Source organism: Rhinolophus ferrumequinum, chromosome X (genome assembly GCF_004115265.2).
Source record: "Rhinolophus ferrumequinum isolate MPI-CBG mRhiFer1 chromosome X, mRhiFer1_v1.p, whole genome shotgun sequence".
NCBI lineage: Eukaryota > Metazoa > Chordata > Mammalia > Chiroptera > Rhinolophidae > Rhinolophus > Rhinolophus ferrumequinum.
In genome coordinates this window covers 48,297,064-48,324,510 of record NC_046284.1, presented here as the reverse complement: position 1 = coordinate 48,324,510, position 27,447 = coordinate 48,297,064, and the positions used below count along the sequence as shown (strand labels likewise).

The following is a 27,447-nucleotide window of genomic DNA, read 5'->3' as shown; positions in this document are numbered from 1 at the left end:
CTTCACAGGGAAGTAAATATCAGGAGTAGGAAAAAACATTGTGAATTGTCTGCTTGTGTCCTTCCCCCAGTTCTTTACCTTGTTGTTCATTTCTTTCTTATTGATATATAAGAACTAGTTTAGGGATATTTTTGCTTATACAATCATATGCATTGGAAAGCATTTCTAAATTTGTGGTTGATTTTTTTATAACTTGGCTTATTGAGATTTTATTACTGATACATTTATTTGTTTTCAATTTCAGTATACTCAGATTTTGTTTGACGATTTTTCTTTACAAATGACCTAAGAAAGGAAGTATTACAAGGCCTGATTGAAAGAAGAGACATATTATGTCCCAGATTCACATTCAAAATTATAAAGAATCAGTTCTACCTAAAATATGTATTAATTCACTATAGTCTCAATCAAGACACTTAGCATGCTTTTCTAGTGGAGCTTGACTAGCAGATCTTTAATTTACCAGAGATAAAGTATGACAGAAGGCCTGAAAAAATATGTAAGGGATATTTTAACTGCATTTTTATTATATGAAAAGGGGTTTGCTACTTCTTTTCTTTACTTTTTTTTTCCTCAGGAAGTCACCCACCCTAAGGGTTTAAATGGAAATGGAACAGACATATGTTGCCATTACACTTTAAAGTTATTTAAAATACACATTTTTTCCCCATTTAACTGTATTTCAGTTTAACTTGGTGAATCTCCTCCTTCTAAATGAGGGAAGGACCGCCTGCTTTCTCCATCACAGGGAGGGGGCGGAGCATCCTCTGGAAGCTTGGAAGTGAGCAGTGCCCGGCCAGTCTTGGGGGAGGTGCTGCATTTCATACAGACTTCTGAGGCTTCCGCTGAAGAGCAGAGGCTTGGAAGTAATGGCTGTTAAAATCTAGTTATTTTCAGAGATTTCTGGAGACTTTGGAGTAAAGGTGAGAAAAGAAGTGACTGCACCTTTGGAGTAGTGGGAAAGGAGTGTCGTTTTGTGAGAGTCGGTGTTTCTGTGAGGAAATTAATACCTGGATTTTGTATTCCTCCAGATATTTTAAAAATCCATGTTTTAGAAGTGGGGGAGGTTGTGATCAGATTACACCTGTGGAAAAAATCTTCATGAGATTGCAAAAGCTAACTTTTGAATAGGGCATTTTATGTTTCAATCCAAAAGCAGTGGTGACAGAGATAAATGATGAAACAAAACTTGAGAAATTAATCATCCTTATTTTGAAAAACAGGACTGTGATCCCAAATGAAAAATGAAGTTGTTAGTTGGGAGGTGTTAGCTTTTTATTTTACTTTGGTTGTGTTGATTGTGTTTCTAACAAATCTTACTGTTTTAGCGGTTTGTATAGTGGTAATCTGATGTAATGTATAACTGTACAGATTTAAGTATTGTCTACATCTCTACATATCTATCAAAAGAAGGATATATTCTTATTTGTACTGTAATATGAAAAATATCTGAAAATAATAATCTAAAGAATAATAAATATATATTAATATAATAAAACACAACAAATAATGTATTAGTAATAAAGGATGTCTAAGGAAAAAAGAGAGGAAATTTTCCACTTCTTTCTTCCATATTTCACTTAGCATGTAGTACCTATGTCCGCATAAAAATGACTGAAATGAGAATTTTAAAACGTAGAGAAAAAAACTACTTTCCCCAAAGTGTGTAAACATATAGACATGGAAAGGTGTTCAAATATGTGGGTGAATAAATGTAATTTCAAATAACACATTCTAATAATATATATATATATATATATATATATATATATATATATATATATATATATTAGATGAGGGAAAAATCAAGGGGATTAGACTCAAATGTAAGCAATGAACAACTTAAGGTTTGGAGTATTGGTGTGTATTTTCTTCTTTAGATTTTACGTACCTTTAGATTTTTGGGGTAACAAAATGATGCTGAAATAGAACAATCCCTTTTGTTACATATTTAAATAGATTCCCACACACATCACATTGTCTATAGACGAAGGTGAATTTTTCTGTGGATCCGAGAAGGCTGGTTATCTGTTGCTCGCACTTTTTTTGCAATTGAAATATTTAGACTATAGTCCAGACTTTGGTTCAAGCAGAAGACATTTATTTGCATTTTTATGTACTTTTAAGAAAGAATGCAAAACATGTTCAAAACATATTATGGAATAGTCACATAGGGTAGTATATGCATAAAGTTGAATACTATGAAGCTATAAAAAGAATAAGCTAATGCAATGAACTAAATTCAATGATAATAAAAGATTTGTAAGGTATATTCTAAAAAGAAGCAAATTAAAGAATGATCTGTATCATATTAGTGCACTATATGCAAGAAAAAGTCTGGAAATATACATATTACTTTATTAATTTAAGATATAAATGTAGTTGGAGAGAGAATATTTCACCCTTCTATATATCACATTTCTCCATTTTTAAAATCTTATTTTGAAAAGTGTAAGCTTGAATAATTTTCATGATGAGGAAATGAGACAAAATTTTAGAAATATAGAAAAATCTTGTAAAAGTAATTCAAAAAAGATAATGTAGAAAATATTGATATGGAAAGATTAAAATATATTCTTGGGAGGTGTAAAAGTCTGGTTTCAAAAATCATACACATTGATAAATATCTATGGGAAAAATCTAGAAATATATTGAGCAAACCAGTATATTTTGATCATTATTGGGGGGAATTGCTTTCTTCTTTGAAAAATCATAAAATGAAGAAAGATATACAATATGCACTAGAGATATTGTAATAACAAACATTAAAATGAGGAATTATCCCATTTTTATCTAACACACACACACACACACACACACACACATACACTCCTCTTAAATTGAGAGCGGAAAAAAATCTGGAAGCCCTTGAGAAGGCTACTGTCTGGATGGGTGTAGTAGCCTTCCCCACTAAGGACTTGGGTGTCTGCAGTTCTAGTTCTAGTCACAAGATGGCACTTGCCAGGTGTCCTAAATCTTCTCCAGTCAACCATTTTTATGAAGTGAGCAAACAAAGCAATAAAACGTATTTTGTATTAGCAGACTGCAAGACAGTATTAGAGTATGATTGCATTTCTGTTGAAAAATCGTAAATGTATAACAGAAAAAACAACCCACAGAAGGACTGATGTGAAAATTCAAACAGAAAACTTTTTTTTTTAAGTAGCTGCACAGCTTTAGCGTATAGAAGACACAAGGCAATTGTTATTCCCTTCTTTCCAGTCCCACATCATATTTTTCATGAGAGGGATGATCTTAGCATGAACCAAATAACAACTGTCACAGAGAGCATTTCAAATAATAACACAAAGGAAACTAACATGACATCTACATGACAGATGAGATTTCATCTCCTTCCTGTGTTTCAGAATGACATGCCTGCTAAAGTTTTGTCCCGGAAGTTTCTTCATGGCATTTCCATTTAATTGGTTTGATTCCCTGTCTCCTTCTGGACAGGCTAGGTTAATATCAGAGATGCACACTAACTGAGGAATCTGCATGTGAAGCCAGCTGAGCCCCAGAAAAACAGTGTTACCACTGAAGAGTAGAGCTGGGAGAAGGCTCTGCTGGACAAGCAGCTAGAGTGAGAATCAAAACAACCGGACCACAGGGCCAGACCCGCCTCGATCCACGTGACACTGGGTAAGACTCTTCCCATTTCACGAAATATTTCACGTTAAAAACATATTGAGAACTTGGGGTATAATTCATTTTGCTTCCTGCTCTGCAGCCATGTCATTTTAAATTAAAAGCCACATTTTATATTAAAATAATGTTAAGATGAGAAATTGAGGTATAGATTATTTTGCTTCTTATTCTGCCCCCATAATGTTTTGTAATTAAAAGTCATAACTTCTAGCTTGGGGAAAACAATTTCATGTGTTAAACCACTATGAAGAAATCGTTCAAGAGGCTATTCAGATGTTTAACTGAGGTTCCAGTGAGTGGCCTGACTCCAATCCTTTACAACTAGGCTAGATTGTTATCACCACATACTAGATAGCATAGTTACAAAGATTTCTTAAGACCTGCTTGAGGTCTTATGACCTTCCTTGAATAGACATCTGTATACCCTCTTGAATAATATTTGGTAATGGTTTAACCTAGTTAGTTCTTTCCCAACAACAATCACAATCTCTGACACTTAAAGTCATGCTCTTAATGAGTGTATTTACGCTGAATCCCACTCTCTGTGTCCATGAGATCTTTGGTTGCTTTGGAAAGCAATAGCAGCTTAGGAACATTAAAGCCCAGCATTCCCTCATGATAACCCAGTGGGGTCCAGAAGGCCTAAATATCCAGGAACAGAAATAATGTCCCTGACATCGCTAAATCCCCTCTCATACACATTCCTTTCTACAACAGAAATGGTAAAGAGAGGATATTTGGTTGTGTTATCATAATTATTTTCTGGTTTTGTTCCCCTCGCCAAAATATTCCATGTCTCTGATCTTCTCTATCTGATACCCACTATTTATTGTGATTTGTATCTTGTCTCCATTCTCATTGTCCACGTTCTATCTGCTTAGCAAAGTAAACTTCTTATCTGGTCCCTTTTCTTTTTTGTCATGTTTTAATCTAATCCAGTGTTATCCACTGGAAACACTTTATTCAAGTTATTTTGTGAAGTTTCTGAAGGACAAGAAGAGGCTATATAGCTGGTGAGAACTATTTACTAGCCCTAATGCGATAGTCATGGGCTTGCAAAAACTGCTTTTCTGGAAAACCATGTAGCTAAAACCAGACCAGTGACCTAAGGATTTTTCCACCATATTTTGTATCTATTGATTGATTTCTTGTACATATCTGGATATACTAGTTTAGCAATTACAAATTCATACCACTGTGGTTAAATTAGTACGTTTCCCCCTTTTTTCATCTTTTCTGTCTCATCTGCTTCTTACCCAGTACTACATACTTAGACAGGTACTAAACTCTTTTTTTTATTGTACCATTAAATATGGTTTAATATTTAGACAACCTAAGCTAATGTCAGAGATGCATGTGACTCATGCATCTTTGTAACTAGTATGAGGAGATGACAACTTAGCATAGTTGTCAAAAATTTGAAACTTTTCTCTCCACTGAGCTAATAAAGGCCTCAAACCCCGAACTGTCTGTCTGTCTGCCTATCTGAACACTGTAAAAACGTATTTCTGTCATAATGCCTCCGTGACAAACTCTTAAAGGCTAGACTATGGGTTCTGCCAACAGAAATCCCTTTCCTCATCTAAGAACCCTTGATGTCTTTTATTCAAATTGGTTACCAGAATAATCTTGACACAGCCTGACCCTTATGTCATGTGTCACTGGAAGAAGGATGGCTTCTTTCTTTAGAGTCCCCAATGCAGACAGTATTCTTTCCCTTCATTTGCTAATTACAGGAAGAGTTGTGTCATACTGCAGATCTGTTTCCCTAACTTGAATAGTCAGAGGGTGGCAGGACATAGGAGCTGTGTTTACTCTTTCACTCTGATAATGGATGGGGTTGTAAGGGCCTCCAAAACCTTTACTCATATTTCATAATTTTTTTCTTTTTAAACTTAGCATAATATTATCTTAAGAGAACTAACCCTGAGAGTGATCCATTGACATTGTGTAGGTTTTACCACTTCCTGGGAAACACTTCTAAGTTTATTATTATTTTTTTTTAATTTATTGGGTGACAATTGTTAGTAAAATTACGTAGATTTCAGGTGTAAAATTCTGTATTACATCATCTATAAATCCCATTGTGTGTTCACCACCCAGAGTCAGTTCTCCTTCCATCACCATATATTTGATCCCCCTTACCCTCATGTCACATCCCCCACCCCCCTTACTCTCTGGTAACCACTAAACTATTGTCTGTGTCTATCAGTTCTTGTTTCTCATTTGTTTGTCTTGTTCTTTTGTTGTTTTTGGTTTATATACCACATATCAGTGAAATCATATGGTTCTCTGCTTTTTCTGTCTGACTTATTTCGCTTAGCATTATACTCTCAAGATCCATCCATGTTGTCACAAAAGTTCCTATATCATCTTTCCTTACGGCAGAATAATATTCCATTGTGTATATATACCACAACTTCTTTATCCATTCATCTATCAAAGGACATTTTGGTTGTTTCCATGTGTTGGCCACCGTAAACAAAGCTGCAATGAACATTGGAGCACACGTGTCTTTATGTATAAATGTTTTCAGGTTTTTTGGATAGATACCCAGGAGAGGGATTGCTAGGTCATATGGTAATTCTATTCGTAATTTTTTGAGGAACCTCCACATTGCCTTCCATAATGGCTGCACCAGTCTGCATTCCCACCAACAGTGTATGAGGGTTCCTTTTTCTCCACAGCCTCTCCAACACTTGTTACTATTTGTCTTGTTGATGGTAGCCATTCTGACTGGGGTGAGGTGATATCTCATTGTGGTTTTTATTTGCATCTCTCTGATGATTAGTGATGTTGAGCATTTTTTCATATGTCTATTTGCCATTTGTATGTCCTCTTTGGAGAAATGTCTCTTCAGGTCCTCTGCCAATTTTTCAATTGGGTTGTTTGTTTTTTTGTTGTTGAGTTTCATGAGTTCCTTGTATATTTCAGATATTAGCGCCTTATCGGAGGCACTGTTTGCAAAAATCTTCTCCCATTCAGTTGGTTGCCTCTTTATTTTGTCAATGGTTTCTTTTGCTGTGCAGAAGCTTTTAAGTTTCATATAGTCCCATTCATTTATTTTAGCTTTTACTTCCATTGCCTTTGGACCCAAATTCATAAAATGCTCTTTGAACCCAAGGTCCGTAAGTTTAGTACCTATTTTTTCTTCTATGCAGTTTATTGTATCAGGTCTTCTGCTTAAGACTTTGATCCATTTTGAATTAATTTTGGTACATAGTGACAGACAGCAGTCCAGTTTCATTCCTTTGCACATGGCTATCCAGTTCTCCCAGCACTATTTATTGAAGAGGCTTTATTCCATTGTATGTTTTTAGCTTCTTTGTCAAAAATTATCTGTCTATATTTATGTGGTTTTATTTCTGGGTTCTCAATTCTATTCCATTGGTCTATGTGTCTGTTTTTCTGCCCATACCATGCTGTTTTGATTATTGTAGCCCTGTAGTACAAGCTAAAGTTAAGGAGTGTGATACCTCCAGTATTTTTCTTTTTTCTTAAGATTGCTTTGGCTATTCGGGGTCTTTGTGGTTCCAAACAAATCTCATGATTTTTTGTTCTATTTCTTTAGAAAATGCCATTGGGATTTTGATGGGGATTGCATTAAATCTGTATATTGCTTTGGGTAATATGGCCATTTTACCTATGTTGATTCTTCCAATCCATGAGCATGGAATGTCTTTTAATTTCTTTGTGTCTTCTTCAGTTTCTTTCAAAAATGTCTTACAGTTTTCAGCATATAGGTCCTTCACATCCTTGGTTAAGTTTATTCCTAGGTATTTTATTCTTTTTGCTGCAATTGCAAAAGGAATTGTTTTTTTTTGTATTTCTTTTTCTGAGATTTCATTGTTAATATATAGGAATGCAATTGACTTTTGTACGTTGATTTTGTAGCCAACAACTTTACTGTATTCGTTGATTGTTTCTAGGTGGAGTCTTTAGGGTTTTCTATATATAGTATCATGTCATCTACAATGAGTGATAATTTAACTTCTTCATTCCCAATGTGGATGCCTTTTATTTCTTTCTCTTGCCTGATTGCTCTGGCAAGGACTTCCAACACTATGTTGAAAAGCAGAGGTGATAGGGGACAGCCCTGTCGTGTTCCTGAATGTAGAGCAAAGGGCTTCAGTTTTTCACCATTAATTATGAGATTAGCTGAGGGCTTGTCATATATGGCCTTTATTATGTTAAGGTATTTTCCTTCTATACCTATTTTTTTTTCTTTCATGTTATGGGGTTGTACATATTTTTTTAAATTTATTTATTTTTAAATTTATTGGGGTGACAATTGTTATTAAAATTACATAGATTTCAGGTGTGCAATTCTGTATCACATCATCTATAAATTACATTATGTGTTCACCATTTTATTAAGTGTTGCAATTATAAATGGATGTTGTATCTTGTGAAATGCTTTTTCTGCATCAATTGATATAATCATATGATTTTTGTCCTTTATTTTGTTTATGTGATGTATCACATTGATGGATTTGTAGATGTTGAACCATCCTTGTGTCCTAGGGATGAACCCGACTTGGTCATGACGAATAATCTTTTTAATGCACTGCTGTATTCGACTTGCTAGAATTTTGTTTAGGATTTTTGCATCTGTAGTCATCAGAGATACTGGTCTGTAGTTTTCTATTTTTGTGTTGTCCTTACCAAGTTTTGGTATCAGGGTAATGTTGGCCTCATAAAATGAGATACGGAGTACTGTCTCTTCTTCAATTTTTTGGAAGAGTTTCAGCAGGATGGCTATTAGATCTTCTTTGAAGGTTTGGTAGAATTCACTAGTGAAGCCATCTGGTTCCGGACTTTTGCTTTCAGGACGGTTTTGGATGACTGCTTCAATTTCATTACTGGTGATTGGTCTGTGTGGATTTTCCAGTTCTTCATGGTTCAGCCTTGGAAGGCTATATGTTTCTAAGAACTTGTCCATTTCTTCTAGGTTATTGAATTTGGTGGCATATAGTCCATCATAGTATTTTTGGATGATCCTTTGTATTTCTGTGGTGTCCGCGATAACTTCCCCTTTTTCATTTCTCATTTTGTTAATTAGTATCTTCTCTCTTTTGATCTTAGTGAGTGTAGCCAAGGGTTTGTCAATTTTGTTAATCTTTTCAAAGAACCAGCTCTTTGTCACATTAATTTTTTATATTGTCTTTTTGCTCTCTATTTCATTTAGTTCTCCTCTGTTTTTTGTTATTTCCTTTCATCTGCTGACCTTGGGTTTCACTTGTTCTTCTTTTTCTAGTTCTTTAAGGTGTAACATGAGGTTATTTATTTGGGATTTTTCTTGTTTCTTGAGATAGGCCTATAATGATATAAATTTCCCTCTTAAAACTGCTTTCGCTGCATCCCAAAACTTTTCGTAGGATGTATTTTCATTGTTATTTGTTTCTACGTATCTTCTGATCTCTGCTATAATTTCTTCTTTGACCCGGTCATTCTTTAAAAGTATGTTGTTTAATCTCCATGTATTTGTGTTTTTTCCTGCTTTCTTTTTGCAGTTGATATCCAATTTCAAAGCCTTATGATCAGAGAATATGCTTGGTATGATTTCAATCTTCTTAAATTTGCTGAGGCTTATTTTATGTCCCAATATATGGTCTATCCTTGAGAATGTTCCATGTACACTAGAAAAGAATGTATAGTCTGATGTTTTAGGATGAAGTGCTCTATATATGTCAATTATGTCCATTTCATCTAATGTGTCATTTAAGGCTGCTATTTCATTATTTATTTTCTCTTTGGATGATCTATCCATAGCTGTCAATGATCTATTTAAGTCCCCTAGTATAATTGTGTTTTGGTCAATTTCTCCCTTTAGTTCTGTTAGTAGTTTTTTGGTATATTTTGATCCTCCCTGATTGGGGGCATAAATATTGTTGACTGTTATGTCTTCTTGTTGTATAGTCTCCTTTACCATTATGAAGTGTCCATCTTTGTCTCTTGTTATCTTTTTCACCCTGAAGTCTGTTTCATCTGATATCATTATGGCTACACCTGATTTTCTCTGGGTACCATTTGCTTGGAGTGTCAATTTCCACCCTTTCATTTTGAGTCTAAGCTTGTCCTTGTAGCTGAGATGTGTCTCTTGGAGACAGCAGATAGTTGTGTTTAGTTTTTTGATCCAATCTTCTACTCTGTGCCTTTTTATTGGTGAGTTCAGTCCATTTACATTTAGGGTGATTATTGATATGTGAGGATTTCCTGTCAGTCTATCTTTAGTTTTCTGGTAAGGCTGTGTCTCCATGGTTTCTTTGTCTTTTTGTTTTTGTCCATTATTTCTGTGTGGTGGTATTCTATTATGTTTCCCTCTGTTTCTTCTTTTATTGCAGTATATATTTCAGTTCTGCATTTTTTTTGAGTCATTAGCCTTAAGTTTGTGTAAAAGAAAGTTTGATACTTAGAGTATTACATTTTCTTCAGCACGCTTACTTTCTCCATTCCCATATTCCGGTTCAGGCCTTTACTCTCCCCCTTTTTATGTTTTGGTTGCCACAAATTGTCCCTGTTGATGGTGGTCGAATAACCTCCTTTAGTATTTCTTGTAGTGCAGTCGTGTATTAGAAAATTCCCTCAGCTTCTGTATGTCTGGAAAGGTCTTTATTCCTCCTTCATATCTAAAGGATATCTTTGCTGGATACATTATTCTTGGCTCATAATTTCTCTCTTTCAATAATTTGAATGTTTTGTTCCATTCCCTCCTGGCTTGTAGAGTTTCTGCTGAAAAATCTGATGATAATCTAATGGGCTTTCCATTGTAGGTTACCATCTTCTTTTCCCTGGCTGCCTTGAAGATTCTTTCTTTGTCGATGATTTTTGACGGCTTCAATATAATGTGCCTTGGAGAAGGCCTGTGGGGATTGAGGTAATTAGGTGTTCTATTTGTTTCTTTGATTTGAGGATCCAGTTCTGTCCACAAGTTTGGAAGTTCTCATCAACAATTTGTTTGAATATATTCTCTGTTCCCTTCTCTCTTTCTTCTCCTTCTGGTATCCCCATTATTCTTACATTGCTCTTTCTGATGGAGTCAGAAAGTTCTTGTAGAGTTCTTTCATTTCTTTTAAGTCTCAAGTCTCTTTCTTCTTTCATCTGTGTAATTTCCAGGTTTCTGTCTTCGATGTCACTGATTCTTTCCTCCTTCTAGTCAACTCTACTACCTAAGCTGGTTATTTCTTTCTTAATTTCTTCTATTGAGTTCTTAATCTCCAGAAATTGTATTTGGTTCTTTTTTAAAATTTCAATTTCTTTCGTAAAATGCTCATGTTGGTCTTTGATTGTGTTTCTGAGTTCATTAAACTGCCTTTCTGTGTTTTCTTGCATCTCGTTGAGTTTTTTCAGAACTGCAATTTTGAATTCCATGTCATTTAAGACACATATTTCCGTATCTTTAATTTCCTTTTCTGGAGACTTTTTACTTTCTTTCTGAGCTGTCTTGTTGCCTTGGTCATTCATGGCAATTGCTGAATTATTAAGTGAATTATTGTTTTTCTTCCTAGACATTTACAGGAGTGGCTTCTGCAACAGGATGATAAAAAGAGGTCTTTCTTTTGTTTTCCAGTACTTGTTGGTAGAATGTTTTGTCTCTGACTGCAGCCTTTTTTTCTCTCTCACACGGTAGTGCTGTGTTTTCTCTACACTATTCCAGCTTCTCACACAATGGGGGGATTCCCTGGGAGACGGGCTTCTCGTGTGTTAATCGTTCACCTGGGTCACAGGGCACAGTGTCCGTGTGGGTATGCGGAGAGCTTTTGAAGTTCCAAAGCTCTTCCTGCACCAGATTCATAGCCCGTATGTTTCAGCAGTTCTGTTTACTCCTGCAGGGATCCGCCCAGATAGGTGGGGCCAGGGACGTGGTGAGTTGTGAGACGTGGCCCAGAGCAATGGCGGCAACTACCACCACAGCTGGTCCTGCTTCCACAGCTTCCTCCCCTTTGCCAGAACTAGTTGGGCTGGGAATCTGTGTCTGTGGTCCACAGTTCTCAGAACAGCAAATATCCTGTTCTTTTGATCTGACACTGGTACTGTTCCGCTTCTAGCACCAGGTAGGTGGGGGCCGGGCAAGCTCTGGGAAGATAGGGAGGGGGCGGCTAGTGTCAGTGCCTAAGGCTTCCATTCTCTGCTAGGCAGTGAGGTGTAAACCACCGTTTTCAGTCTTCTTTCCTCAGTCTTTTCTCCGAGGTCTCTGCTGTGAGCGTTGGGTTCAGCCATGTTATTTGCTGCCCCCTCAGCCCTGTGGGCCATAAGGGGAGCCCTAGCAGTCCGAGTTCTTCCTTCTCTCACAGCTGCGGTAGTTCCTGTATTCAGTGAGCTCGGAGCCCTGAGCTTGGTCTGCGTCCTGGTCCCGCGCGTTTCCATCTCTGCCCTTCTCCCTTCCCTCCTCCCCCGCTCCGTGATTCGCCCACATTTAGGTAAATTCAGTAGTGGGCCTCTTCCTCTTACCTGCCTGCTGTGCAGGGAGTGCTTTGTGGAGTTATTGTTATTTGATTAGTTGTAAATTCCAGGGAAGCTTTACAGAGGCTCACCTCACGCCACCATTTTGATGACGTCCTCACTTCAAAGTTTAAAGCAATACAAACATAAATTTTAATTTTTAATTTCTTGAGTATTTTGTGAACAAAAATAGCTCAAAAAAAAGAGAGTAGAAATATGATTTCCCATATTGAATTAGCAACTGCAAACAACAAAAACAGAAGGACAAAGAGTTGCCAGTTATAAACGAAATGAAATAAAATGGGAATTTCTCTGCATAATAAATGTGTTGTAGCCCCTGTCCAGAAATAGCATATCTGAAAGGGAAGGTAGTCAAATGCTACAACCCAAAGAGACATGCCATAACTACTCTATAGCAAAGTGAATGCAATCATGTTGATATGGTCAGTGCAAAAGCATAGTATAGGAAAAACAACACACACACACACACACACACACACACACACATATATATATATAATTTTTTAATAAAAAAATTATTAGGGTGACAATACTTAGTAAAGTTACATAGGTTTCAAGTGTACAATTCTGTAATTACATCATCTATAAATCACATTGTATGTTCACCACCCAGAGTCAGATCTTTTTCTATCACCATATATTTGATCCCGTTTACCCTCATCTACCACCCCCACCCTCGTTACCCTCTGGTAAGCACTAAACTATTGTCTGTGTATATGAGTTTTTGTTTCTGTATTTGTTTGTCTTTTTCCTTTGTTGCTTTCAGTTTTATATCCCACATATGACTGAAATCATATGGTTCTTGACTTTTTCTGTGTGACTTATTTCGCGTAGTATAATAATCTCAAGATCCATCCATGTTGTCGCAAATGGCACTATTTCATATTTTGTTATGGCAGAATAGTATTCCACGTTGTGTATATATACCACATCTTCTTTATCCAAAAATCTATTGAAGGACACTTTGGTTGTTTCTGTGTCTTGGCCACCGTAAATAAAGCTGCAGTGAACATTGGAGCACATATATCTTTACGGATAAATGTTTTCAAATTGAAAAATATATATTTTTAAAATTTGTGTGGGAATGTGGTTATATGTAAAAGACAGAGAGCTCATAGATGATTATGATAGTTACTGAAGATTGTTGTAGTTCACCAATGTGTTCACCAGCAGGGACGTGAGATTACGCAGTACTCACTCTAGGGTACATTCACCAATTCCCTCACAAGCTGAAAGTGAATGATATCATCTTTGGTTCTACCAAAGAGATAGGGTTCCAAATCCAGAAGGCAGCGAGTACTGGAGGAAAGAGAACACATCTTTCTGTTTGGGAATCTGATAGACTTTGGCTCTGATTTTGTCTTGCCCTCTTCTCCACTTTGTGACCTTGCTCATGAGCAAGAGTGCCCACTTCATTCCTTTGCCATCTGTCCATTTTATCGTTTCATTGCTTCTTTGTAAGTCAAAATAGGTAGAAAAATGAAATCTTGTTTATGTTTGCATCTCTTTAATTATTAGCGAAGGTGAATATCTTTTATGTATTGTTCAGTTCTAATCTTTATTTTGAATGTTTGGGTTTTGAGGAGCCCCTGTGAATAGCACCTCCCTTTTCCCACTGAACAAATTGAACAAATTGATATAAAACAAGTGAAGTTGCAGATGGAAGACAAGATGTCAGCTTTTGCACAAGGGGATGGTAAGTTGAAGGACAATGATTATTGTTGAGAGTTAAGTGGGCCTTATAACACCAAATTTAAACAAATCTACCAAACAGCCTAGAGGCTTGCAACTGTACAAGGACAGAAACCCTTGTACTTGTACTACATGAGTTTAATCACAGAGAAGTAAATATTAGGAGCAGGAAAGAATTATGCCCTTGGAACACTGTGAATTGCTTATTTATGTCCTTTGCTAATTTTTTAACTTTGCTATTTATTTCTTACTAATTTGTAAAGAGTTTATTAATATCTTTAGATTAGAGATTTTTTTTTTAATTAAAAAGTTTTTGTCAAGTACTTCTGTTTTTACCTTTGGTTTATTATGTTATGTTTTGGTTTATTATGTTTTATTATAGTTTTTTTTTTCTTTTTGCTTTCAATTTCATTATATTTAAATACCTCTTTCTTTAAGGACTTTGATTGATGTTTTATGTATAGAAATGGCTTTACTTGAAAAAAAAACTATGAAATGATCTGAAGGATAAATGAGACAACCTGAATAAAAAGATATATCATGTCCTAGGGCCAGAAGAATTAAAATTGTAGAGATTTAATTCTCCACAAAATAATGTATGTATTCACTGCAATCACAAACAAGGAACTAGTGGGTCTTTTTAATGGAATTGCCCAGCTGTTTCTTAACATGTTTTGTAACATGTTACAAATATGTAAGAGATATTTTTACTGGGTCTTTACATGATAAAAGGATTTGCTACTTCTTTTCAAGAAATCACCTCTCCCTGTGGTTTGGATGGAAATTAAAGAGACACATTATGTTGATTTTTCTTTCAAGACCTTTAAAATGAACGTTTTTCCCCTTTAAGTGAATTTCAGTTAACTTGGCGATTCTCCTCCCTCTAATTGAGGGATTCTCCTCCCCATCACAAGGAGGGGGGGCGGAGCATGCTCTGAGAAGCTTGGAAGTGAGCTGTGCCTGGCCAGTCTTGGGGGAGGGGCTGCATTTCAGGAGGCTGCAGCTGACAAGAAGCTTCAAGGTAATGGCTGTCTTAAAGCTAGTTATTTTCTGGGAATTTCTTTGGGCTTTGGTGTTACGGTGAAAAAAAAAAAGAAAAAGAAAAAGAAAAAGAAATTGTTGCCTGCAAGAGGTGGGGATGAAATACGGTTTTGAGAAAATTGTTGTTATTGTGACAGAGTCAACCCCCTGAAAATTTAGTTTCTCCCGATATTTTTTGAAGTCCACAGTGTGGGAATGGGCGATCATATTACAGCTTCTAAATTAAGACTTCAGTGAGGCATGCTGTTCATGTTAATTTTTTACGTGGCATTCCATGTATCTATCTTCATTACAGAGTTTATTATATTTTTATTTAAACATTTATTATTCTACACAAAAAGTAACTGATAGAAAATGTGAGCATAAAAAGTGATTGAGACATACAAACACAAATATAATGTACAGGAACATGGAAGGGATCCAGATATGCTGGTAACATTGAGTGATAACATTGTAAAAAAAAAAATATATGCATTTTCCTTAAGGAGGGAACTAGACTCCCCTGTTAACAGTCAGCATATCTGGAGTGTTGGGATTACTGGGGGTTTCAAAATATATTTTTAACCAGTTTCAGCATTTTAAAAATTGCTTTATTCCATGATAATTTTTATAATTAGAAGAGCAACATGAAGCTGAAATAGCATACCCATTTTGTTGGAGACACATAAACATTCAGACACATACAGACATGCAAACATTCCCCCCTTGTCTTTTGCCAATAGTGGAAATTTTCCTGGACTGGATCAAGCGAATAGCCTGGTTGTTGTGTTAGCTATAGCCCTGCGTGTGTCCTCCTTGCAACTCATTCTTTCTCACCACAGGCATGGCCATCGTCAGCAAGAACTATTTTTCTATATCTTTGAAGTTTAAGAGTGAGACAGAGAGATGAGGTGGTTTATTTCTGTTAGCAGTTTTTAAAATATTATGTGGCATGGTGCATCCATACAATTGAATATTATATAGCTGACATATAGATGTATAAACATACAGTGATTTGAAAAGATGTCTGAGAGGTAGTATTAGGTGAAAAACGAAAATTGCAGAATGGCAAGCACCACATTATGTCATTTAAAGATAAAGGACCGTGTTAATACATTATCTGTAGCAAAATCAAAAATATATAGAAGGCTAATGGGATTATTTGTGTGGTTAGAGAGACAGGGTACTCTTTACTATATATTTAAAATGTTTATTAATATTCAGTCATTTTTTAAGAATATCAGAAAAAACATTTGAGATAAAATGTTACAAATTAGGGGCGAACATTACATTTGACATGATTCATTTAAAAATCACATTGAAAATACTTCTTGATACGGAAAAACTTTCAGACCATGGGCTTGAGCGCAGTAAAATGCTGGTCTGAAATTATATGTGTTCATTAATATATGTAAAGAAAAAAATATAGAAGGGTATTCAAGAAGCAATAATGATTATTTCTTCCAGAATTCTTCCTCTTTTTTATAAATCTTCATATTTTCAATTTTCAGTAAGCATGCAGCTTTCTTTTTATCAGACCATTGGAAGTAAAGATATTAGCATTCCATTTTTTGTGTAATCCATAACAAACCTCTAAATTTGAGCATGGTATATTCTAGAAGCCTGAGAAAACTGCAGGCTTGGCAAGATGTAGTTCACACCCTTCTATAAGAAGGATATGGTAGTATCAGGATGCAGTTCCGGTACTCGTCACAAGATGGCGCTGGCTAGATTTTAAAATTTTCTCTAGGCAACTATTTTTATGAGGTGAGGAGAGCCATGAAACGCTTTTTGTATTAGCAGACTATGAAACAGCATGTAGCGTGTTATTGTAGTTCCATTCACAAATTTGTGCCTAGAATAAAAAGCCCCACGTTAGGACTGAAGTGAGAACTTAAAAAGGAAGCATTAAGAAAAGTAGCAACATTGAATTTGGCCTATAGATGACACAAAGCAATTGTTATTTCCTGCTCCTCTATCACCACCTCAAACTTTTCCTGAGAGAAATGATTTCAGCATTAACCAAATAACTATGTTACAGAGAGCATTTCAAACAATAAGAACAAAAAGGAAAAGAAACATGGCATCTACATCACAGATGAGATTTCATCTCCTTCCTGTGTTTCAGAATGATATGCCTGCTAAAGTTTTGTCAGGGAAGTTTCTTCATGGCATTTCCATTTAATTGGTTTGATTCCCTGTCTCCTTTTGGACAGCCAAGGTTAATATCAGAGATGCACATGAACTGAGGAATCTGCATGTGAAGCCAGCTTAGCCCTAGAAAAGCAGTGTGACCACAGAAGTGTAGAGCTGGGATAAGGCTCTTCTGGACAAGCAGCTAGAGCGAGAATCAAAACAACCGGACCACAGGGCCAAACCTTCCTCCATCCACGTGACATTGGGTAAGGTTCTTCCTATTTCATGTTAAAAAATGGTTAAGTTGAGGATATGGAGTATAATTTCTTCTTATTCTGGCTCAGTACCATAACATTTTAAATTAAAAATCTCAGATTCTAGTGTTAGGAAAGAATTAATTAAGTTAAACTCCTATAAAGAAATTATACAAATGGGTATAATGATGTCTACTTATGGAAGACTTGTAAATGCCAGCCAACTGCCTGGCTCTCAAGAAATCTTTGAAAACTACCCTATTCAATAGGTAACCATTGTGTCCAAATATCTGACTCCTAAATTCATCCTCTTAGTAAGGTCATTGTGTTGTTGTCTAAGTCCAGGAGACACAAACACCAGTACCTGTGTCTTTGTTAGATGGGGCGGCACTGACAACTTTAAAAAGTTAAACTATTACCTTAGAATAAACCTCGAGAGGCCCCAAAGTATCAAAGTATCCAATACCAGAAATGGTGTCCCTGACACACTCACCAATACCCCTCCCCCAATCTCCTACCATACAACACATTAATTTGTTATATGTAATAGCTATAATAAGACCTACACACTGGGGCAGTATAGAACTACTTCTCTTTCTCACAACCACAATATGTTTCTTTGGTGCTCAATATTTATTCATTGCTTTGTATGTCTTCTCCATTTTCATTGCCCACTTTATTTCTCCTTTGACAGAAGTAATCCCTTTGCTTATTTATTCTCTTTTCTCTCTACCTTTTCTTTAAGTGAGTATCCTCTAGTATTGCCCATTCAAAATTATTTTCAAGCTTCCTTGCAAGTAAGAGAAAATGATTTAGTGGCCCTAAGGCAATAGAGACCTCTAAAATCACTGTTGTTTTTTTTTTTTTTTTTGAAAACATAAAAAATTTTCATTATTAAATTTCATGTGTGTATTTAGGCAGTAATTTTACAAAAAAAGTACAAAAAAAGTAAGAAAAAGTAATGGATTAATAATTTTAATTACATGAAAGTATTTTTTCTAAAGGCGCAAAAAACAAGCACTTCAAAAAGAGTAGACTCCAAAAGGTTCAGAGAAAGATTTGCGCATAGAACTGTATGTAGTAAAGCAAGCTTAGCTTCTTTATTCTTACAGTTCTTGAGTTATCATTGTTTTCAATCTACTCTTTAAACACAGGAATATTTAGTGTCACAGGGCTTAGAGATACAAACTGTGCTGGAAGCAAACTCAAATGATTCTTTAACTTACAAATGATTCTTTAGTTTAACTTCACACTCAAATGAGCTTAAACTTTGTATTGGTCAGGATTCTCCAGAGAAGCAGAACCAATAGGAAGTTATTGATGATTGATTGATTGTAATTATGGAGGTTGAGAAGTCCCATGATCTGCTGTCTGCAAGCTGGAGACCCAGGAAAGCCAGTGGTATGATTCAGACTGAGTCCAAAAGCCTGAGTACCAGGGGAGCTGATGGTATAAATCCTACTCCCAGGGCAGGAGAAGATGAGATGTGATGTCCCAGCTCAAGCAGTGAGGCAGCAAAAAGAAGTGAATTCCCCCTTCCTCTGCCTTTGTACTATTCAGACCCTGGATGGAGGATGATGCCAGCCCTCATTGGGAAGGATAATCTAATTTATTGAGTCCACGGATTCAAATACTAATCTCATCCAGAAACATCCTCACACAGACATACCCAGAAATAATGTTTAATCTGGTCACTCCATGGCCAGTCACGTTGACATATGAAATTAACCATCCCACACTTGATTGTGTATAGCTGAGTCTACCTGTGTAGGGAGTCAAAAGATATAACTGGTAGTTTTACAAGTTAACTTCTAAGTAGAATACAATATTTCTTAAAGGATAAGTCATAAATGTGCTGCTTTATTATTATTTTTTATTATTAGTTTCAGGTGTACAAAACAACATAGTAATTAGACATTTACGCACCTCACAAAGTGATAACCCCAACAAGTCTACTACCCATCTGACACCGTCCATAGCTATTATGATACCATTGACTATATTCTCTATGCTGTACTTTACATCCCATGACTATATATTTTTTAATTATAGTTGATATTCAATATGAAGTTATCCCTCAATAAGTCTAGTACTCATCTGACACTATACATAGTTTTTACAATATTATTGACTTTATTCCCCATACTATATTTCACATCTCTGTGACTATTTTGTAACTACCTATTTATACTGATATATAATCTTGGGCAAGGGAAACAAAAGAAAAAATAAACAAATGAGACTACATCAAACTAAAAAGTTTTTGCACAACAAAGGAAATCATCAACAAAATGAAAAGACATTCTCCTGAATGGAAGAAGATATTTTCCAATGATACATCTGATAAGGAGTTAATATCCAAAATTTATAAAAAGACTCGTACAACTCAACACCAAAGAAAAGAAAAAAATCCAATTTAAAAAATGGGCAGAGGACCTGAATAGACATTTCTCCGAAGAGGACATACAGATGGCCAATAGACATATAAAAAGATGTTCAACCTCACTAATCATCAGATAAATGCAAATAAAAACCATAATGAGATACCACCTCACACCTCTCAGAATGACCATCATCAATAAATCAACAAACAACAAGTGCTGGCAAGGATGTGGAGAAAAGGGAACCCTTGTGCACTGTTGGTGGGATTGCAAGTTGGTGAAGCCACTATAGAAAACAGTATGGAGGTTCCTCAAAAAATTAAAAATAGAACTACTTTATGACCCAGCAATTCGACTCCTGGGTATTTATCCAAAGAAATCCAAAATACTAATTCGAAAAGATATATGTACCCCTGTGTTTTTTGCAGTACTATTCACAGTAGCCAAGATATGGAAACAACCAAAATGCCCATCAATAGACAATTGGATAAAGAAATTGTGGTACATTTATACAATGAAGTATTACTCTGCCATAAAAAAGAATGAAATCTTACCATTTGCAACAACATGTATGAATCTAGAGGATATTATGCTATATGAAATAAGTCAGAGAAAGACAAATACCAAATTATCTCACTTATATGTGGAATCTAAAGAACAGAATAAATGAACAACCAAAACAGAATAGACCCATAGATACAGAGAACAAACATGGTTGCTAGGTGGGAGGGGGGTTGGGAGGATGGGTGAGAAAGGTGAAGGGATTAGGAAGTGAAATCACTGGTTTTGTACTTAACCAGGTTGTTAAACACAGATCAGTGCCCTAAGGATTTTTCTAGATCATTCAGAGTTCAGTGATCGATTTCTAGTCTATATTCAGATGTACAAATCAATCATGTGCATATTCCGATCTTTGATGGTTCATTTTGAACTTCTTTCCTTCCTTCTTACATTTATATCTACTTAGACTGTTGATGAAGTTTTAAAAATTATGTTAAACTTGTAATCTATTTTGATATCTGGTAGTACCAGTTGTCCCCCAGTCAGCTAGTAAAGTTAGAACTTGGTCCTAAACCGATGTCTGTATGTCTGTCTATTTGAGAAATTCTACCATATAACCTTGTTATAATAATTTTCTGAGAAACTTATTAAACATTGTATCTTTAACAGTCTCTCATATCTCCTCACTAAAGAACTGGTAAGTACCTTCATTCAGAGTGGTGACAGGAATAATTTTGGTCTAGCCTGGATCTTTTCCTATGGGAATCTCAGAGAATGGCAATGGGGGTGGGGGTGGGGGTGGGGGAGAGGAAGACAAGAGAGGATTTCTTTTTTAAAAAATCACCCAAGGCAGGTCCCATATCGGTCTATCTCTTTTCTTGTTAATCCTGGGAAGAACACTACAGTTTAGTCTCTCTAATACTCAGAGTGTAGTAAAGCTTTGTTTGCTATGTGTTGTGATGATGAAGTTGTGAGGTCCTCATCAGCCTTTCCTTTATTGTATTTCTTTTAATATCTTTCCTATTCCAACATCCTAAATCTTGACATTTTAGCAGCTTCATCCATTGGTACTGTGTAGGTGCTAGCATTACCAGGGGGATACAAAATCTCCAAACATGGCAGGTTTATCTTCTTGTAACTCTGGGTCACTGGTTAGTTTTCTTTTTGTTTGGTTCCTTTCTTCCTTTCTTCCTTCCTTTCTTTCTTTTCTTCTTACCCTCTCTGTCATGTTCACATATATTTGACCAGAGATTATGTTGTCCCTTTAACCCTGGCAGTGATTTACGGTCTGGCTTGCCTTTTACTTACCTGGGATGCTCATCCTTAGTAAGTTTCCTTCTGATGTTCTTCCTCTTCAGGTGGGCTCATATTCAGCCAGTGAACATTAATAATGTTTCAACTTTGTTTACAGTTTTAGTTATTTGTGCCTATGCCTTATGAGTCATTGACTATTTTGAATATCCATTAAGTATCTAAGATCCCTTGCTTTACCAATGCTCATGACTCCCTCATGGTCTTTGGGAGTATTCTAACTGAACCATTTCTATTCTTTCATATGGACCTTCTACACACCAAAAAATGATATTTGCTTATTTTATAGCCACTCGGTCTCTCGTATGATATTTGGCTTCTGTTTTTTCACAGAGGACATAATTCTTACTTGATATCTATCTCCAGATTATAGCACTTTGGCTTCTACACCTTCCTTTCACTCACATGGTTTAATGGCATGTGAGATCTTCAGTGTAGTTAAAATCTCTGCCAATCAGGATAAATTTCACAAACTATAGGATGTGGATGTCATCTGGATTCTTGACATTTGTCCTGTGCTAACTAACTTTCAATGAGAGATATTTAGTGAAGATGTGAATTTATAGAAATAATTATGTCACATCAAAAGTTAGGTGTCTTAGGTGTCCTAACATTTTAAAGCAAATTCAAAAATTGAAGTTAATAAAATTTAAAGAGATTAAAACAAACTGAATTTCTAATATATTCTTTGTACACTCCAGAGGATATTTTCACACATACCTTGTGGTACTCACAACCTTCTTTTGCAATCATTGATTCAAAGTACAAATCAGAATTCCTGTATGTAAACCCATTATTCTCAGAGTAAAATACAAACTTCTTATATAGGTCATATTCTGGTTTAGATGCTTTTTTAATACTCAGGCTTATTGAGGTATAATTTACATAGAGTTAAATTCACTCTTTTAGGTATATAGTTTGATGAGTTTTGACAAACGTGTACAGTCATGTAACAGCAAATACAGGCATACTTTAGATATTGCAGGTTCAGTTCCAGACCACTACAATAAAGCGATTATCACAATAAAGTGAGCCACACACATTTTTTGGTTTCCCAGTTTTTATAAAAGTGATATTTGTACAATATTGTAGTCTTTTAGGTGTGTAATAGCATTATTTCTTTAAAAATGTACATACCTTCATTTAAAATATTGCTATAAAGTGCTGACCATCATCTGAGCCTTCAGTGAGTTGTAATTTGTTTGCTGATGGAGGGTCTTGCCTTAATGTTGATGGCTGCTGACTGATCAAGGTAGTGGTTGTTGAAGGTTGGGGGTGGCTGTGCCAGGTTCTTAAAATAAGACATACCTTCCTCTCTAAAGTTAATCATTTCTAGCTTTGGATTGAAAGTGAGAGATATGCAAATCTTTCTTCCACTTGAACACTTAGAGGCCATTGTAGGATTATTAATTTGCCTAATTTCAATATTTTATGTCTCAGGGAATAGGGAGGCCTGAGAAAAGGGGGAGATATGGGGGCTGCCAGATCGGTGGAGCATTCAGAACATACATATTTATTAAGTTCACCATCTTATATTCACGTGGTTTGTGGTACCCCAGAACAATTACAATAGTAACATCAAAGATCACTGATCACAGATCACCATAACAAATACAATAATAACGAAAAAGTTTGAAATATTGTGAGAATTACCAAAATGTGACAGAGACACAAAGTGAGCAAATGCTGTTTAAAAAATGGTGCCAATACCCTTGCTCGATACAGGGTTGCCACAATCCTTCAATTTCTAAAATACACAATATATGCGAAGCACAGTAGAGCAAAGCACAATAAAATGAGATATGCCTGTACAGTCAAGTTATAGAATCCTTCCATAACTCCAAAATGTTTCCTCCTGCCCCGTTGTAGTTAATGCTTTCTCTATCCCAATTCTTGGCAACCATTGATGATCTAAATTCTGTCCCTATATTTTTTTCTATTTTCCAGAATGTCATATAAATGGAATCACACAATACATAGCCTTTTGCATCTGGCAACTTTTACTTAGCATAATGTTTCTGGTATTTACCCATGTTGTTAAATCTATCAATAGTTTATTCCTTATTATAGCTTAGAGGTATTCTATTCTACAATGTGTATGTCTACTCACCAGCAGATTTATAGTTTCGGTTTTATAACTATTTATAAAATTATTATACGCATTCCATAATAGGTCTTTGCCCATAAGTTTTCATTTCTCTTGGTTAAACACCTAGGCGTAGGATTTCAGGTTTATACGGTAAGTGTATGTCTGTCCATATTAGAAACTGCCAAACTGTTTTCTAAAGCAGCTGTGATATTTTACATTTCTACCAGCAATGCATGAGTTCCAGTAGCTCTGCATCATTGCCAGCAGTTGATACTGTCAGGTTTTTTCTCCCTCTTTTTAGTATTAGCCATTCTTATAAAGGTGCTAGTGGTGTCTCATTGTGGTTTTACTTGCATATCTTTAATTATTAATATCACTGGAACGTCTTTTAAAGTGTTCATTTGACATTCCTATACAGGTTTCCCCCACTATCCAAAAGTAGAGTATTCCTATGAAACCTTTCATAAGTCAAAATGGCATAAAGCAAAGAAGGAATTACTGTTAATTTATATGGAAAAAAACATGCAGCATTTCCAGATCCAAAAAATAACCCACCAAACCATACCAAATAATGCGTATAACCTAAAAATAACGTATGAGGTGTGATCAAAAAATACTGTGAGGGGGGGTTGTCACTTTGTGAGGGATGTAAATATCTAACTATTACATTGTTTTGCACTCCTTAAACTTATAAAAAATATTAGAGTAAAAGACACATTGCTATTAATCCCCCTCAAAATACTCTCCCTCGCTTCGAACACACTTATCCCATTGTTCTTGCCACTTTCTGAAGCAGTTCTGGAAGTCCTCTTTCATGAGTATCTTTAGTTGTGCTATTGTGGCTGCCTTGATGTCCTGAATCAACTCAAAACGTTTACCTTTCATGGTCATTTTGACTTTGGGGAAGAGCCAGAAGTCACACAGTGCCAGATTCAGTGAGTAAGGTTTTGAGGACACACCGTAATGTTTTTATTTGACAGGAATTGCCATACCAGAAGTGGTGTATGACACGGAGCATTGTCATGATGGAGGATGATTTACGGCACACTTTAAAACACATCTTCTCTCAACTCTACCTTACACCCAATTGACTGCACCAAACAAGTTGAAACTTGTCACACACTGTTACTAAGTTTCGACGTTCCACTTCCTGTATTGAAGATCCCTCTCTTTTCGTTGAATGGCATTTGGCAGGCAGCAGCATTCACCATATTTTTGTTCATATAGCATATAGTAAAATCAGGAATGATATGATAAATACACGATTTGTATAAAGTAGAAATAATATATGTACAGTGTACTTTCACCTATTGAAAAGACTGATTTCTCCGTAAGTATAAGATAACAGAACACCACAGTTTGTACACCCATCAGTTGACTCAAGCAGTAGACTTTCCACTTTATGCATTACTGGATGCTGACTAAAAGAGACCACTTTGCTGCTAGGAGAACCAATAGTAACTTGTCAGCTTTCAAGATTCTTTTTTCTCTGCTTGTAAATAGTATGAATGGTGGACACGGGCAAGTTTAAAGAACGCACAATGTCCTTATTTCAGTCACCATGATTGACACTCTTAATTAGAGCCAGTTTTACCCTAAGCATTACACTCTTACGAGCTCTTTTAGGCTTTTCTGATACCTTAGGACATATCTTGCTAATGGATGCACAAAATAAATCTAGATAAAGCCCAGATGCTCACAGAAACAGTTGAAATTTATGAAGGGTTGATGCTGAGATGCTGAGTATAGTTCCCATGGAAGGAGCTGGGTGGTACCATTGTCCTTGCTGGGGGTGCACACTGCCTCTTATAACTAACTGCTCACTGCAAAACAAACACTGAACACTATTTTCAATGTTTGCCTTTTTTCGTAAAAGTGAAAATCCTCGTAGGATTTGTTTTTGTTGTTGTTAGAGAAAACAGGTACTAATGTAGGTCTTTCATAAAAGTGAAGTGGCTTCACACAAACTTTCAAAGAGTGGGGAATACTTGTATCTTCAATTCTTATTTGGTTAATATTATTGTAAGAATTCTTTATATGTTCTGAATAAAAGTTCTTTATTAAATATGTGTTTTGCAAATATATTCTCCCACTCTGTGGATTTTCATTTTATTTTTTGAAGAGCAGAATTTTTCAAGTCCAATTTATCAAGAATTTTATGGCCCATGCATTGTGTGTCCTAATAAATCTTTGCCTAAAAGAAGGTCTCAAAGATTTTCGTTTTCTTCTAGAAGTTTTCTAAATTTTGCTTTTACATTTAGGTCAGTGATTCATTTTGAGTTAATTTTTTATATGGTCTTAGCTAAGGGGTCAAGATGAATATTTCCGCATATGATGTCCAATTTTTCCAGCACTATATGCTGAAAAAAACATCATTTCTCCATTTAATTGCCATTGTCAAAAATCTATTGAGTCTACCTAAGCGGCGCCTTCTGCTACTGCCCCCTCTTCTGCAGCCCCCTTTCCAAGGATCTAGGTGATTGAGTGGATGCTCACACTTCCCCCACTAGCCCCAGTCCCTCTGCCAGTGCCAGCCCCATCAGGTTCATAGCCTGTCTCACTGGCAGAACTTGGGCTCAAGCCAGAGATATAGTTGGTGCTGTGTTGGTGGTTGGCTTAAACCTGGGTTTCTAGAACTGCCACTGTTAGTGGCATTGAGATTATAACTAATGAGTACAGCTGCCTCTGTATGCCGTGAATTTGGGTCAGGCTGGCCGAGTTCCCCGGGGGTCTGGGGAGGTAGTCCTTGTTAAGGTCTGTGACTCTCGCTGTTGTGGGGAACACGGACTAGGGAGTCACCTCCATTAGGAGCCGAGGGCTTGATGGATAGAGGACCTCCACTGGGTGCCAAGTTACTAGTGGCCACCACACGCCTTGTGGGTCTCTGCCAGAGCCAGGGCCTTTTCCCTGGTGGGTCGCCGGCTGTATGAAGGCTGTGAGTGGGTTCTTCGACCAGTGGATGGCATGAGTAAGAGTTGAAAAGAAGGCAGGCCTGGGATGTGGGATGAACCGCCATCTCCTTTCAGAAGGCAGAGACCAGGCCTGGGGCGTACTGACATTTCTTGAGCCCAACACAGAGTTTGGAGCTGTGCACCCAGGAGACGCTTAATAAAAGTTAGTTGAATTGATCAGGTTCTGGCTTCTGCCTTCTGCAAGACAGTGGAGCTGCTAGAATTCTCACACCAGTGGGGGTGGGGTGGCGCCCGAAAGAGACGGAGCTGGAGAATGAGAGGCTCATGCCGCAGATGGACCCGGAATTTCAAGATTGGGGTGGCAGAAGCAGATAACAGAAAAGAATGTAATAAAATTGATGCCTTCTTGAAAGAAAAAAATCCCTTGAGTATATTTGCTAGTCTATCTGTATTGTAGTTATATGTCTATCTTATGCCAATAATACACTGTTTTGATTACTAGTCTTGAAATCAGGTAGCGTGAGTCTTCCAACTTAGTATTTCCTTCTCAGAATTGGTCTGGTTATTCTAGTTCTTTTGCTCTTGCACAAACATTTTAGAGATATCTTCACAATTTCTACACAGTCTGCTGGGATTTTGATTGAGATTTTAATGGTTCTATAGATATGTTTGGGGAGAGTTTACATCCTAAAAATCTTTCAGTCAATGAACATGATATATTTCTCCATTTTTTCAGGCCTTCCTTAATTTCTCTCATCAGTGTTTTGAAGTCTGCAGCATACAAATTGTGCACCTATTGGTTAAATTTTGTTCTACTTTAGTATTTCCTGTTTTTTGATGATATTATAAATGGTTCTTTTTAAAACTTCAACTTCCAAATTATATTGTATAGAAATGAACTATTTTATATTGCCCTTGTGTCTGTGATATTAACAAACTTACTTATTATGTCTAGTCGTTTTTGGTGTTTTTTTTTTTTTTGTAAACTCATTGGAATTTTTTACACAGATAAATATGTTTGCAAATAAAGACAGTTTTTT

The 27,447-nt window shown here is 36.2% G+C and overlaps 1 protein-coding gene across 4 annotated transcripts in view; it reads left to right on the top strand.

Annotated features, from left to right (window-relative positions):
• The first annotated feature begins 806 nt into the window (after positions 1-806).
• The window catches only part of PWWP3B (PWWP domain containing 3B), a 39,150-nt gene continuing 12,509 nt past the window's right edge, over positions 807-27,447 (top strand). Inside the window, exons 1-4 of one of the 4 annotated variants that reach the window (XM_033123946.1) lie at positions 807-923; positions 3,457-3,642; positions 14,654-14,824; positions 17,040-17,225. The gene's annotated coding sequence lies outside the window, so the exon portion shown is untranslated. The remainder of the gene's footprint in view (positions 924-3,456; positions 3,643-14,653; positions 14,825-17,039; positions 17,226-27,447) is intronic. The other 3 variants (XM_033124612.1, XM_033125403.1, XM_033126099.1) reach the window with 3 other exon arrangements.